The sequence below is a fragment of the Pelobates fuscus genome, chromosome 2 (genome assembly GCF_036172605.1).
Source record: "Pelobates fuscus isolate aPelFus1 chromosome 2, aPelFus1.pri, whole genome shotgun sequence".
Lineage (NCBI taxonomy): Eukaryota > Metazoa > Chordata > Amphibia > Anura > Pelobatidae > Pelobates > Pelobates fuscus.
The window spans coordinates 95,334,371-95,349,933 of record NC_086318.1 but is presented as its reverse complement, the minus strand read 5'-3'; positions in this window follow the sequence as shown (position 1 = coordinate 95,349,933).

Genomic DNA, 15,563 nt, shown 5'->3' with positions numbered 1-15,563 from the left:
AAATGTCTACCTTAACATTAGGAGTCTCAACATTAGTACTAGCAAGGTAAGGGGTATTTGAGAAGACTAAATCATATTTAAAAATGGTATGCTTGGGCTTGAAGCAAATTCCCAAACATACTATAAACCACATAAATCATATGACTCAGTGTAAATAAAGTATCCACTTAACAAACCCCACCTTAGTAACAATACCATTTAAAATGTAACAAGTAGGGAAAGAAAAAAAAAATACTAGAGTAATAAAGGAGAGATGAGGCAATGAGATCCTATACAGATAGACCAATATAAAGATAGGAGAGAGAATAGTGTAAAATCTTGCATAGAGTGTCCCTACATAAAAGGGTACATCAAGTATGTCAGACAAAAATCTCTCACTTAATAGAGTTTCAGGATCTTCTGAGGCCTCCTAAATGGCAGAAAATCTAGCAGTGAGGTGGTAGGAGCATGATTTATACACCAGAACTGCTTCATTAAGCTAAAGTTTTTTTGCTGCTTAGAGTATTCTTTAATTGTAATAGTTGGATGAAATTTGAAATCTGGTAGACTCTTTATTAGATTAAAAATCGAATCCAATGTCCTTTCTCTCCTTGACTACTGTAATCTGCTTCTCAGTGGTCTTATGTGTTCCCAACTTTCGCCATTACATAATGAATGCGGTGGCGAGGCTCATCTTCCTGTCCGCCCGCACCTCCCACGCCTCACCCTTCTGTCAGTCCCTACACTGGCTTACTGTAAGATATAGGGCTCAATTTAAAATTCTGCTTCTTGCTTTCAAATCTCTAAATAATGCTGCTCCCACCTATCTATCATCTATACTCTATCCTCACTGATACACAGTATGTCCCATCTAGGCCCTTTCGCTCTGCTGAAGACTTATGTCTATCTTCTGTCCATACTCCCACCTCTCATGCTCGCCTTCAAGGCTTCTCGAGGGCTGCATTGTTCCTCTGGAACTCTCTTCCCTCCTCCTTTAGATGCTCACCCAGTCTCCATGTAGCGGATGGCATGGGGCTGTCCTCAAAGGTTGTGTTAAAAATGCAATTTGTGGGTTTATTCTCATGTATCGCTAAAATTGTATTTAGCATTTGTATGATTGTTAGGTAGTTTTCATCCGTATTCCATACAAATGAAAACTACCGAACCATTAGACCACCCCAGAGAGAAGTGTGCACCTTATTAGGCTTTCACACTTCTCTAACCGCAAGTTAATTGGTGCAATCGGTACTTTGTATATGTATCTGGGTGGCCGCCGTTCGGCATACGAACACGTGGTGGCAACTATCTTACGCACGAAAAACTCAGCGGTGTTTGGTCGTCGAGTGTCTGGAACTCAAATCGGACACTCAATTACCCGAACACTGCTGAGACCTCCAGAGCTCCGTAACTCCCGAACGGAGGTGCCAACCAGCCCCTCCTTCGGTGAATTAAAAGTACTGAACAAGGGTATTCATACAAATACCGATTTAATGGTGGATGACAAGTATTTCTGTATATTTTATCTCCTGAACGGAGACCGACCGCAGGGCCAAAACACATGGAGCCCTTTTCGGCTACCACCTCATGTGCGGTCGGTCAAATTGTCTCTTCCACCTAACTCCCGAACCCCTGGTCCGATCTGGGTGAATTTTGAATATGTTGGTCACCCATATCAGGGCTACCAGGGGGTGCCAATTGGATACTTGTACCTGACTGTTTTGGGGTACATCCAGAAACCAGGTAAAACTGTATCAAGTGGATGATGTGTCACACTGAGGGGAGGAGATGTATGGGAGGTAACTATTGTACTATTGGCTACTGTACCAATTACTGTAAATCCCTCCCTTGCATTGGAGAAACCTTTAAAAGGAGTTTGTTTGATTAAAAGTTCAGTTCTGCTCCTGATGCTGTGTGTCGTCCAGTCATTGGGATTGATGTTGGGATATTGTTGGATTGTCTTGCCAGCTGGAATTATTGCCTTATGGGATTTTTAATACTTGTTCCTCAGCCTTACTGGGATCTTAAATGGAGATAACATGTGGAATAGCAGCTCTCCGCTACACTCCACTCCTTCAAAAAATCATTAAAAACCCATTTATTCAATTAAACTGTTAATTACCTTTTTGTGTCACTTTACCCCACTCAGTCTAACATGTAAGCTCATAGAGCAGGACCCTCAACCTCTATGCTCCTGTGTGTCTAACTTGTCTGATTACAACTACATGTTTGTTCATCCACCCACTGTAAAGTGCTGCGGAATTTGTTGGCGCTATGTAAATAATATAATAATAATAATAACAATAAAAACATTTTCACAATTAGTTTTAAAATCCAGTATTTCAAGAATAACCTAAACGAAGAGGACAGCATTCTACAGCATTGTTTAACATACCACACTATTGCATATCATTTTAGCTTGCAAATGAAAATATGAATGTAAGTAAACATACTTCCAATTTGAAGACAGAGTCTCATAATCTGTTTTGATTATTTTGATCTATTGAGCTCTGTTAAAAACTAAACTGGAATTTGTTGATCGTCACAGTGATTATAATAAATTAAACACCAAACAAAATTCAAGTGATGTTTTATTTCCCATGGAATCTTGATCAAAATGATAATATATCACTTTACCATATCGCCAGGAAGTTTTTGTCTATATACATTGAAAATAAATTGGGTTGCATTTTTAAAAAAAGATGTATGTAAATAAGTAATTTAAGAAAATATAAGAAAATGCTTTTTTATAGTTGCCATTACAATATTATTGTTCCTACTGGATGAGCTTTTGAAATAGGGGGAAAGGCTTTTTCCCTAAAAGTTAATATGCAGGTATTGTCTTGTGAAAATATACTATAAGGAGGTCCACTAATTTGTTGAAATTATAATGGCTGGATGGAGCTGGGTGGTCAGAGGGGGGCACATGTCTTGCATTCCCATTGCTGCTATGTAAAATCTGTATGTCTTCCCTACCTGAGCTTTGCCCTCCCTCCCCACTATCCTTTCTCTGTCCTCCCCCTTTTTTTCCTCTTCTTTCTCTCTCCCCCTCATCCGCTCTATCTTTCTAATATTTAAAGTATTTTCTCCCTTTCTCTACTGCTACCTCTTCTCCTACATATGTCCAACTAACTTCACTGATATACAGGGCTAATGACATAAGGCACCCTCTCATTCTGCTTATGAGCAAACAATCACACCCTTTAGTGTACCTTACGCATAAAGTTATGATATTAAATGCCCCGGACATGGATTTTGGCTGTTCTCTCTTAAGCTGTGCCTTGATTGCATTCTGATGGCCCAACAGTCTTATAGATTACTAATAGAGATCAGTGTTACAGAATGGTTGGAACATAGCAGGGAAAGAACTACATTTCTATCTTTCTATGCACAAAGAGTACTTTACTCGTTGATTATCATATTATACTCTCATCTTATTCATCACAGATTGTTTACTGACTGTATTCCACTCTTGTGAATTAGGTTTTCTGGCAACTGAATAGGTAACTTCGATTTACTTTTTAATACTGTACATTTTCTTTGACATAAGAATAAAATCTGGCATAACAAAAAATAAAAAATAAATAAAAAGTACAGTACAAGACTAGCGAGTAAACACAAAATTTTTGTATTGGTTCATATTGTCACAATGTAACATAGCTAAAAGGAATGGTAAATAAGAAATAAAGATAATAAGAGCACATTGTGGTTTCACAGTTGTTATATTGGTATTTCTAGAATGCAAGGAAAACTAGATGTAGCTACAATAGTTTTCACATTAGGACATGTTTTCATACGTTTTTTTTTCTGGCTGACATATTAGAAGCTCCCTTTTGAGGTAGTTCAAATGAGGGAAGTTGAAGCTCCAGTAGGAAGATTGTTTAAGAAGCATAGAAAAAAAAGAATGAGCTCTCTCTATCTGGTGCAATAGCTGCAGTTCACCAACAAGGAGTACCCCAACCTTGTGGAATACAAATCAATACAAACAAAACAAGGTGAACAGCGCTGGAACTTCAAATTACGTATGTAGAGGAAGAGGACGGTATCCAAGAATATGTATCTTAAGACAAATGGACAAAGTAATAGTGCAGCATTTTAACAAAATAGTGCAAATATTAGAATTGTGCCAAAGGAACACTCACACTTTATAGAGCTATATAAGCTCTATTTCATGGGACTGGACTGAATAATCCCCGTCTAAGGATATCTTTGTAGATGTCAGCAGTGCTTGATTCTCAAGTGGATAGAGGTCACCATGTATAAAGAGAAGAAGATAAAAAATGCAATGGTATGGTGTGTAAGGTGACAGTAATAGTAAAAGGATAAAACCTACTTACATAACCTAGAGCAAGGACCTGCTCTAGTGTATAGAAGTTTAAGTGGAACAATCCCCAACTAGGGATAGATGTGGACCCTGATCAGCAACAAGAACTGGATGTGAGGTAAGTATACAAAGGAATATGTATATGTGTTATAAAAAAAGTATTTTATTATTAAAACTGGTATATGTTAAAAAAATAAAATAAAATGAATGAAGATAAAAACCCGTCCTCTGTACTAGAGTCATTTCAAAGAAATACTGCAAACAGAGAAAATCTATAAACAATAACAGGGTGACACAATCACTATAAAATTATAATTACCAAATTCGAGGAGATGATTCTTATGGATAAAACAGAGAAGAAAAGCAATTAGGGCAAGCATGACAAACTCAAAGGCTAGCAAGGGCCAAATAAACAAGGTTTAAGTTTAAGTGGGCCACAAAAAAGAAAGAAAATTTTCATAGAAACGTAGGTTTATTTTGAAAAGTAAAGTATTAAAAAAACAGCAACCCCCTGTACTAAACCCAAGCCCCCCCTCGTCTACTAAATGCCAGCCCCCCCACATCTACTAAATCCCAGTCACCCCCTTGTCTACTAAATCTTAGTTGTCCCCCCCCTCATCTACTAAATCCCAGTTCTCACTCACACCCACTGAGACACACTCACTGACAGACATACACACACACTGACATACACACAGAATCATTCCAACACACACATGCACTCACAGACACACCGATTCACCAACAGACACACACTAACTGACAAACAGGCTCCCTAACAGACACACATAATCACTCAGACACACAGGCTCCATCACAGACACACACTGACAAACACACACAGCCAAACAGCCTCACTGACAGACACACACACACAGCCACACACACACACACACACAGACAGCCATACACACACAGCCATATACACACACAGCCACACACAGACAGCCATATACACACACACACAGACAGCCATACACACACACAGACAGCCAAACACACACACACACACACAGACAGCCATACACATACAAACAAACACACACACACACACACACAGACAGCCATGCACACACACAGACACCCATGCACACGCACAGACACCCATTTCCCCCAACACTTTTTAAAAAAATATATTTTCAATTTAAATCCATCCAGCCTCCCTACTTTTGGGGGAGCTGGGTGAATTTCTAACCTGGTGTCTAGTGGGACTGCTGGACAGGGAGCATTGATTTTGAGATCTCCTTGCTCAGCTTCCTCGTGCACCGCAGAGTGATGCCCAGACCCGGAATGTGACGTCATATTCCAGCTCCCAGCATCACTGTGGGAAGCTGAGCAGGGAGAATTTACACTCAGCGCTCTCTCGCCGTGGGCCACGGGCCACAAACATATTAGTTGTGGGCCGCATGCGGCCCGAGAGTTTGACATCCATGAATTAGGGGGTTACAATTTATTAAGATACTTATAAAAACACTTACATGTGCCTGTATATGCAGCTGTGGGTCAACAAAGAGGGGCTGGGGGAGTAGCAGCTCTGTAAAGTATAGTTAAGTGAAATGTATTGCTTGTCTGTGTCTCTCCCCCTTCCATTTCCTGTCACAGCAGGGCGTTGGCTGCTTTGTCCCTCTTCCATCCCCCATCAGCTTCTTGGGATAGAAACGCTTCTTGTTTTGTGTTGGAGACAGGCCCGTCGCTACCCGACAGGCAAACCAAGCAACTGCTTGGGGCCCCGAGCTGGCCTGGGGCCCCAAGCAGAGCCGGTGCTTCCTATAAGGCTGCAGCCGCCTGAGCGCTCTATAGAGAGCCTCAGGCGGCTGCAACACTTTCTCGTCAGTGGAGTACTAAGGGGGGGGGGGCCCAATCATCACGCTGCGCTCAGCCTCAGCCGCACCTTTGAGAAGGGGAGGAGTCTTTGGGACGCGGCGTGATGACGCCGTACGCAGCGCCGCCGTCAATCCGCCTTCACGGATCTTCAGCGCAAGGATCCAGTGGTCGGTCTCGGAGGGAAGGTATCATCAAAACGTGAGTAGTAATTTATGTGTTTTTGTAATCTATGTAATGTTATTTAATCAATTATGGGGGGTGTATATTAATTATGGGGGGGTGTATTAATTATGGGGGTGTATATTAATTATGGGGGGTGGATTAATTATGGGGGTGTATATTAATTATGGGGGGTGGATTAATTATGGGGGGGTGTATATTAATTATGGGGGGGTGTATATTAATTATGGGGGAGTGGATTAATTATGGGGGTGTATTAATAATGGGGTGATGTATATTAATTATGGGGGGTGGATTTATTATGGGGGTGTATTAATAATGGGGTGGTGTATATTAATTATGGGGGAGTGTATTAATTATGGGGGAGTGTATTAATTATGGGGGGTGGATTAATTATGGGGGGGTATATTAATTATGGGGGTGTATATTAATTATGTGGGGCTTATTAAGTATGGGGGGGTGTATATTAATTATGGGGGTGTATTAATAATGGGGTGGTGTATATTAATTATGGGGGAGTGTATTAATTATGGGGGAGTGTATTAATTATGGGGGAGTGTATTAATTATGGGGGGGTGTATTAATTATGGGGGGGTGTATTAATTATGGGGGGGTGTATTAATTATGGGGGGTGGATTAATTATGGGGGGTAGATTAATTATGGGGGGTAGATTAATTATGGGGGGGTGTATATTAATTATGGGGGTGGATTAATTATGGGGGGGTGGATTAATTATGGGGGTGTATTAATTATGGGGTGGATTAATTATGGGGGTGTATATTAATTATGGGGGGTGTATTAATTATTGGGGGGTTCTATTAATTATGGGGGGTATATTAATTATGGGGGGTGTATATTAATTATGGGGGGTATATTAATTATGGGGGGGTGTATATTAATTATGGGGGGTGTATATTAATTATGGGGGGTGTATGTTAATTATGGGGGGTGTATTAAGTATGGGGGGGTGTATATTAATTATGGGGGTGTATTAATAATGGGGTGGTGTATATTAATTATGGGGGGGTGGATTCATTATGGGGGGGTGGATTAATTATGGGGGAGTGTATTAATTATGGGGGAGTGTATTAATTATGGGGGGGTGTATATTAATTATGGGGGGTGTATATTAATTATGGGGGAGTGTATTAATTATGGAGGTGTATATTAATTATGGGGGTGTATTAATAATGGGGTGGTGTATATTAATTATGGGGGGTGGATTAATTATGGGGGAGTGTATTAATTATAGGGGAGTGTATTAATTATGGGGGAGTGTATTAATTATGGGGGAGTGTATTAATTATGGGGGGTGTATATTAATTATGGGGGGTATATTAATTATGGGGGGTAGATTAATTATGGGGGGTGTATATTAATTATGGGGGTGGATTAATTATGGGGGTGGATTAATTATGGGGGGTGGATTAATTATGGGGGTGTATTAATTATGGGGTGGATTAATTATGGGGGTGTATATTAATTATGGGGGGTGTATTAATTATTGGGGGTTCTATTAATTATGGGGGGTATATTAATTACGGGGGGTGTATATTAATTATGGGGGGGTATATTAATTATGGGGGGGTGTATATTAATTATGGGGGGTGTATATTAATTATGGGGGGTGTATGTTAATTATGGGGGGTGTATTAAGTATGGGGGGGTGTATATTAATTATGGGGGTGTATTAATAATGGGGTGGTGTATATTAATTATGGGGGGTGGATTAATTATGGGGGGTGGATTAATTATGGGGGAGTGGATTAATTATGGGGGAGTGTATTAATTATGGGAGAGTGTATTAATTATGGGGGAGTGTATTAATTATGGGGGGGTGTATATTAATTATGGGGGGTGTATATTAATTATGGGGGAGTGTATTAATTATGGGGGGAGTATATTAATTATGGGGGTGTATTAATAATGGGGTGGTGTATATTAATTATGGGGGGTGGATTAATTATGGGGGAGTGTATTAATTATAGGGGAGTGTATTAATTATGGGGGAGTGTATTAATTATGGGGGGGTGGATTAATTATGGGGGAGTGTATTAATTATGGGGGAGTGTATTAATTATGGGGGGGTGTATATTAATTATGGGGGAGTGTATTAATTATGGGGGGGTGTATATTAATTATGGGGGTGTATTAATAATGGGGTGGTGTATATTAATTATGGGGGGGTGGATTAATTATGGGGGAGTGTATTAATTATGGGGGAGTGTATTAATTATGGGGGGTGTATATTATGGGGGAGTGGATTAATTATGGGGGGTGGATTCATTATGGGGGGTGTATATTATGGGGGGGTGTATATTAATTATGGGGGAGTGTATTAATTATGGGGGGGTATATTAATTATGGGGGTGTATTAATAATGGGGTGGTGTATATTAATTATGGGGGGTGGATTAATTATGGGGGAGTGTATTAATTATGGGGGGGTGGATTAATTATGGGGGAGTGTATTAATTATGGGGGAGTGTATTAATTATGGGGGGGTGTATATTAATTATGGGGGTGTATTAATAATGGGGTGGTGTATATTAATTATGGGGGGGTGGATTAATTATGGGGGGTGTATATTATGGGGGAGTGGATTAATTATGGGGGGTGGATTAATTATGGGGGGTGTATATTATGGGGGTGTATTAATTATGGGGTGGTGTATGTTAATTATTGTGGTTCCTGTAGGCTTTGCGTGCGTAAGGTGGGGAGGGCGTGGAGGGGGGGGGCCTCCATGTCTATTTTGCTTGGGGCCCCCAAATTCCTTCAATCGGCCCTGGTTGGAGACCCTATGTAGGGGTCTGTGCATGTAAAATCTTGTGTGACGAAATAAACACTGAGGTCAGTCAGTGTTGTACCTCCAATGTTGTGTCTTGTCCAGTTACTGGGGGGAAATGGGTCTCCTGATACTCTGTATGGTTTCTAAACAGCTGACGGAAGTGAATTAGCGGAGGTAACAGGTTGGGTTACCCGTGGTCCGCTTCAGATATATAAGAGTTTGCGACTTGTTCACAACAAGATAACCAATTCTACTGGTTTTCTATCTATTATTCTTTCTTGTAAATGCTTTGTAACATTTCACAAATCATATTGATTCCATTGAGGGCCAATTGTTTCTAAAGGGTCATGATTTTTAAGTGTTGATTATATGTGACGTTTGACATTATTTTCCAGCTGCGTTTGCCCAACCTTATTGTAGCAAACTCACCCCTTTAAGAGAGTTTTCCATGAGCTTTTGGAGGGGCTTGCTTGCCCGCCTCCTGCCATGTGACTATGGCCCTGGGGGTATTGCCCTTTAAAGATAGTATTTGGGCATGATGGAGATTTATTACTCCCCAGCGGCAGAGCGCATTATTGGAAGGGGAGACAGTCGGTACCCCTCTCCACCAGCAGAAAGTGTGTAAGGGAGAGGAGCGTGTTACCCCCTCTCCCCAGCAGCAGTGTAGCCTACCAATGGGGAGACACTAAGCCCCCACCAGCACACATGGGACCGTGGTCTCTGCGCCCAAGCTTTACAGGGAGGGGAGACAACCGGTCTCACTCCCCAGCAGCTGAATATGATATTGGAAGGGGAGGCGGGCGGTCTTCCTTCCCCGCAGGACAATGTATCTCTCCCCAAAGGCCAAGTGTGTTTCAGGGAGAGGAGAGTGGCGTCCTCCATCTTCAGAAGCCAAGCGTGTTATTGGGAGAAGGGACAGGCGGTCTCTCTCCCCAGCGGCAGAGTGCCTTACCGGGAGGGGAGACAACCGGTCTCACTCCCCAGCGGCGGAATATAGTATTGGAAGGGGAGACGGTCGGTCGCACTTCCCAACAGCAGCAGAAGTTATTGGGAGAATAGACAGGAGGTCTCTCTCCACAGTGGCAGAGTGCCTTACAGGGAGGGGAGGTTATTGAAAGGGGAGACAGCCGGTCCAGATCCCCAACCACCCTCACAGGAATGCCAGGATGAAGAGGCAAAAGGTCCGTCCTCTCCACAGCCAATCCACAACCTGGTTCTGGGGATAGCACTCGCTGACCCCATCCCAGCAGAAGAGCTGGCATCTGGGCAGAGCGCAGGTAGCCTCTGCCCTCTCTACCTCTTTGTTTTGGGGCCTGACGACCCACCAACCAACCCAGTGGAACCGCTGACTACAGGGCAGAGCACCGCAGGCATCTACCCACCCGGCACCCACCGTCCCCAGCAACAGCATTGTCCAACCAGGGGAGAAGGCATCCTGGTTGTTTTTCCACAAGACCCGGGATCTACAACTGGGCACAGGTGGCAGCAGGCCATCTGGACAACTACACCTTTTGAGAAAGGCCGGCATACTATCAGAGCACCAGACCGCTGGGAGGTCTGGAGTCTGGATAGTCTCAATGGGAAAGGGGAGATATGTAGCAAACTCACCCCTTTAAGAGAGTTTGCCATGAGCTTTTGGAGGGGCTTGCTTGCCCGCCTCCTGCCATGTGACTATGGCCCTGGGGGTATTGCCCTTTAAAGACAGTATTTGGGCATGATGGATTTTTATTATGCGGCTACTGGCCCTTTAAGCACAGTGTTAATAAGTATAAATACCCCTCTCTGTCTCATATCTGTCTCATCTCTTATATAAAGATAGAGATGCTGATGTGTATTGTAGTCCTTGCTGCCAGCCCATTAGTGATGGGAGTGAGCGCAGGACTACTCTTTTTGTATTTGTATTTACTTTGTATAACACAGCCTGGTTAAAATGCTGCCGCCCATCCCATGTGTTCCCTATTAAGGGTTAATAAGTATATAGGGGTGTATGTAAAAAATACCCCTCTCTGTCTCATTAGAGATATCTTTGCCAGAAGCTCAAGGATCCAGGCTGAAGGGTCAGTGTTAGGACCCGCTTAGGGGGGTCTTCCTTGACGTTGGCAGGTGGGCATTCCCTCCAATGGCCATTGGAGCAACTAAATGACCTCCATTTGTCTAAATATACATAGGGATTAAGGAGAGAGCGCAGGTAACTTTTTTTTCTTTGGCTTTTACTATATATTGGGGCTGATGTGTATTGTAGTCCTTGCTGCCAGCCCATTAGTGATGGGAGTGAGCGCAGGACTACTCTTTTTGTATTTGTATTTACTTTGTATAACACAGCCTGGTTAAAATGCTGCCGCCCATCCCATGTGTTCCCTATTAAGGGTTAATAAGTATATAGGGGTGTATGTAAAAAATACCCCTCTCTGTCTCATTAGAGATATCTTTGCCAGAAGCTCAAGGAAGCAGGCTGAAGGGTCAGTGTTAGGACCCGCTTAGGGGGGTCTGCCTTGACGTTGGCAGGTGGGCATTCCCTCCAATGGCCATTGGAGCAACTAAATGACCTCCATTTGTCTAAATATACATAGGGATTAAGGAGAGAGCGCAGGTAACTTTTTTTTTTTCTTTGGCTTTTACTATATATTGGGGCTGATGTGTATTGTAGTCCTTGCTGCCAGCCCATTAGTGATGGGAGTGAGCGCAGGACTACTCTTTTTGTATTTGTATTTACTTTGTATCACACAGCCTGGTTAAAATGCTGCCGCCCATCCCATGTGTTCCCTATTAAGGGTTAATAAGTATATAGGGGTGTATGTAAAAAATACCCCTCTCTGTCTCATTAGAGATATCTTTGCCAGAAGCTCAAGGAAGCAGGCTGAAGGGTCAGTGTTAGGACCCGCTTAGGGGGGTCTGCCTTGACGTTGGCAGGTGGGCATTCCCTCCAATGGCCATTGGAGCAACTAAATGACCTCCATTTGTCTAAATATACATAGGGATTAAGGAGAGTTTTTACACTGCCAGACTAGTTGGAACTGGTTTGGGTTGGAAGGTTTGGGCTGGAAAGCCATGCTTCAGTGGTCCTAAAGGGACCTCCACCTAACTTTTTAACCCCCATAACTCCTGAACCCCTGGTCCGATCTGGGTGATTTTTGAATATGTTATTCACCCAGATAAGGGCTATCAGGGGTGTACCCTATGTATTTGAGGTACATTTAGAACTTGGGGAAAAATGTGTACATTTTAATTCTGTTAACAGATAAGCTGATTGGAGGGGATGTGTGGGTTGTACGTTCTACTTTATTGGTTAATGTACTAATTATTGTGGGTGGCTCCCTTGCATGGGGGCATTACATAAAAGCAGGGGTTGTGTAATTAAAAGTTAGTTCAGTTCTGCTCAAAAACAAAGTGTTGTCTCGTTATTGGGGGAATTGGATTGTATGCTGATTGCCAGGAGTGTAAGCTGATTGTATGCTTTTCCTGTTCAGCTGTTTACAGCATTCATGTGCTTCTCCGGTTCGGTGGTTGTGGTGTCTGCTGCAGTGCTTGTAGTCCTCAGGAAGCGCTAGGAGCATCCTTCAATGGAGGTACCCAGACGGGGTGCCCATCGATCCGTTACACTTATTTTATTGCTTCTTTCTAGAAATATTGACCTTTTGGCTGCTCAAATCTAGTCATTCAATAGAGGTGTGCTCCACTCACATACAACATTTTTTATCTTCTTCTGATTCTGACTGACTGAGTTGTATGCCAATGTCTACAGTAAAGAAAACATTGGACATACAGGGCTCAAATTCCAATATCTGACTGTGTGCATACTGTAAAATATATACATATTTACACTGATATCAGCATCGTCCCACTATCTGGTTTTCAGGTCAAGTAAAAAAAAATAACCAACAGAGGTAAAAGGAGGAGGAGCAGCAAAAAATATATATGTATATATTATACATTTATTATATCAATATCGATTTTTTCATTTTATTGTTATTTTGTTGCCTCTTCTCCTTTTTTCCCTTCGGTTGGTCACTTCTTATTTGATCATCATCTATCTTTTTCACCCACCAGTCATTTATTTTTGTTGATGCCATCAGAGAAATCTGAAATCACAAGCATGCTTGGGCATTGTACATCTTGGTTGATTTGTGATTTGGGTACATTTCAACAAGTTCAGGAATTCAACCAATCACCCAATCAGGTTAGCTTTGGATGAATTGCAGTTCTGATTGAAACGAATCTTCAAAGTCTAGCACCAACTAACAGAAAAATTCCAGAAAACAGAAAAAAATAGAAACAAACAAGAGAGGAGCCTGAGTAGAGAATGCTAAAGCACAAGGACAAGCTTCCAAATCCAAAAGACCAATAAAGCACTAAAAGGAGTTAAGTACACTGCAGAACATCCTCATAAGAGTAACATCTACATTTTCAGGTATAACTCTTTTTATAAAAAGCAACAATCACATGGATCATAAGACCAATGCAATTGGCAAGGGAAGCCACATTAATTATCACAAGGAGAAAGTAATTCTACGGTGCAATGGACAGCGATAATGTCAGCGATAAGTCACATGGACAGCGATAATGTCATGTGACCACAATCATATGGATCAAAGATTCAATGAGGAACAAAGATATAATCAAATATATTACATATTTGCAGCAAAAGGATGTACAGCCATCATGGGAAGTTCGGATATCTCAGAACTGGATACCACCATGTTTGAGGTGGCGAAAAGCCACAAGAAACTGACCATATTTGTTAATGGGCATTGGTTCATAACAATTAACACAACTAGACTAAATAAGAAAACTATGGGGGTATATATATATATATATATATATATATATATATATATATATATACATTGTATGAACATATGCACCTGAGGAAGACCCTGAGTTTGGTCGAAACACGTTGTGTAAGTATTTTTATAGTTTTACTTTGTTTTATGTACAATAAAGAGTTTTAACTTAATCTGTTTCCTGGCTACCTTTTATAGGATCATTGCTGCTTTCTGAGGGACCTGGCACTTGAAGTATTCTACCCTGCATCAACCTGAGATTGATGCAATGCCTGTATAGTCTAGAGCCAACTTCTAACTGTTTCTTTAATTTGTGAGTGATCCAAGTTATCTCATCATTCTGATTTGTGTTCACATACTATATCATGATATGTTTATCTATCATATTATATAGGTTTTAATTACCATTACCAACTGCGTGGTTTTACCACTGTGTGCGTAATCACCTTGTTCCCTGTTCGATTTTTTTATTTTAGTTCATTCTATTTATTTATTGTTCATTATGTTTGTTTACATATCAGTTTTTTTTGATCATTCACTGATAGAATGTGTAAGGTTTGGAGAGGTATTGCAGTGTTCAGAGCTCTTCTATTTCTTCTATGATACTACCAGTCTGCTTACAATTTTATCTATGTTCAACATACTACATTGAATAGCACGCATGTTCTATATCAATGGAACGCACAACGGATCAGAAGGTAGATTCAGAACAGGGCTTGATACGCACACCATCACACACGAGAAGCTGATTGACTTATGGCTATCAGCTGAAGATTCTGACATGGTATTAAAGAGGACTCAGCCAAGGTCTGAAATATGCCGGTTATCGCCAGACAAGAGTAACTTGATATTGTCACTGAAAAGGTCAGAGGAAATTGGACAAAACACGTTGGCATAGATGGACTTTTTATTTATTTTCATTAGTTTTAATATGTGTTTTTGCATATCCTGGTTTATTTATTTGGATGAAAATAACATATTTTGTGCCCAGGATTCCCCTGGATTGCAAGGTGGAGCATTCCGGTTTCGTAAACATTGAGATGTGCTTTTGATACTGTGTTATTTTTTTATTTCTGGCAATTCTGCACCATGTGTTTTCCTCTTTTCTAGGTTTATATACACAATACACTGGAAGAAGTCTGAAGAATCTCGGTTTTGGGAGATATGCCTACTAGCAAATTACCTACGATGAGTGTAATTCTCAACAGAACACATATTGGTGTATATACAATACTACTCTATGTTCCAATTTTTTTACATTTGTAGATATTTGTTTGTGACTGTTTTTGTGAAGATTTAAAGGAGTTTCGAAATATCTACATTGCAAGGTGTACAAGGGCAATATAATTTTAATCTCTACACTTGTTTTCTCACTGGTGTTTTTTGGTTGTCTTATGTAAATATAAAGTAGCATTGCTATCAACTTGCTCGCTATTAAGTAAAGAAACACCACAGTGTTATACACATAATTTAAGGCAAAATGTGGCATTTTACATGCAAATATTTGTTATCCAATTCCAAAAGGTCATTAAGTTGTTAAAATTCCACTTTTTTTACCTGTGAAATTTTCCATTGGTGTGCAAAAATACTTACAATCTTGACATCAAGGTCACATTAATAATTAATTACTCTGCAATACTTTGTGCTATCATTCACTGGCAGAAGCAAAAGCAAAGCTATAAAAGAGAGA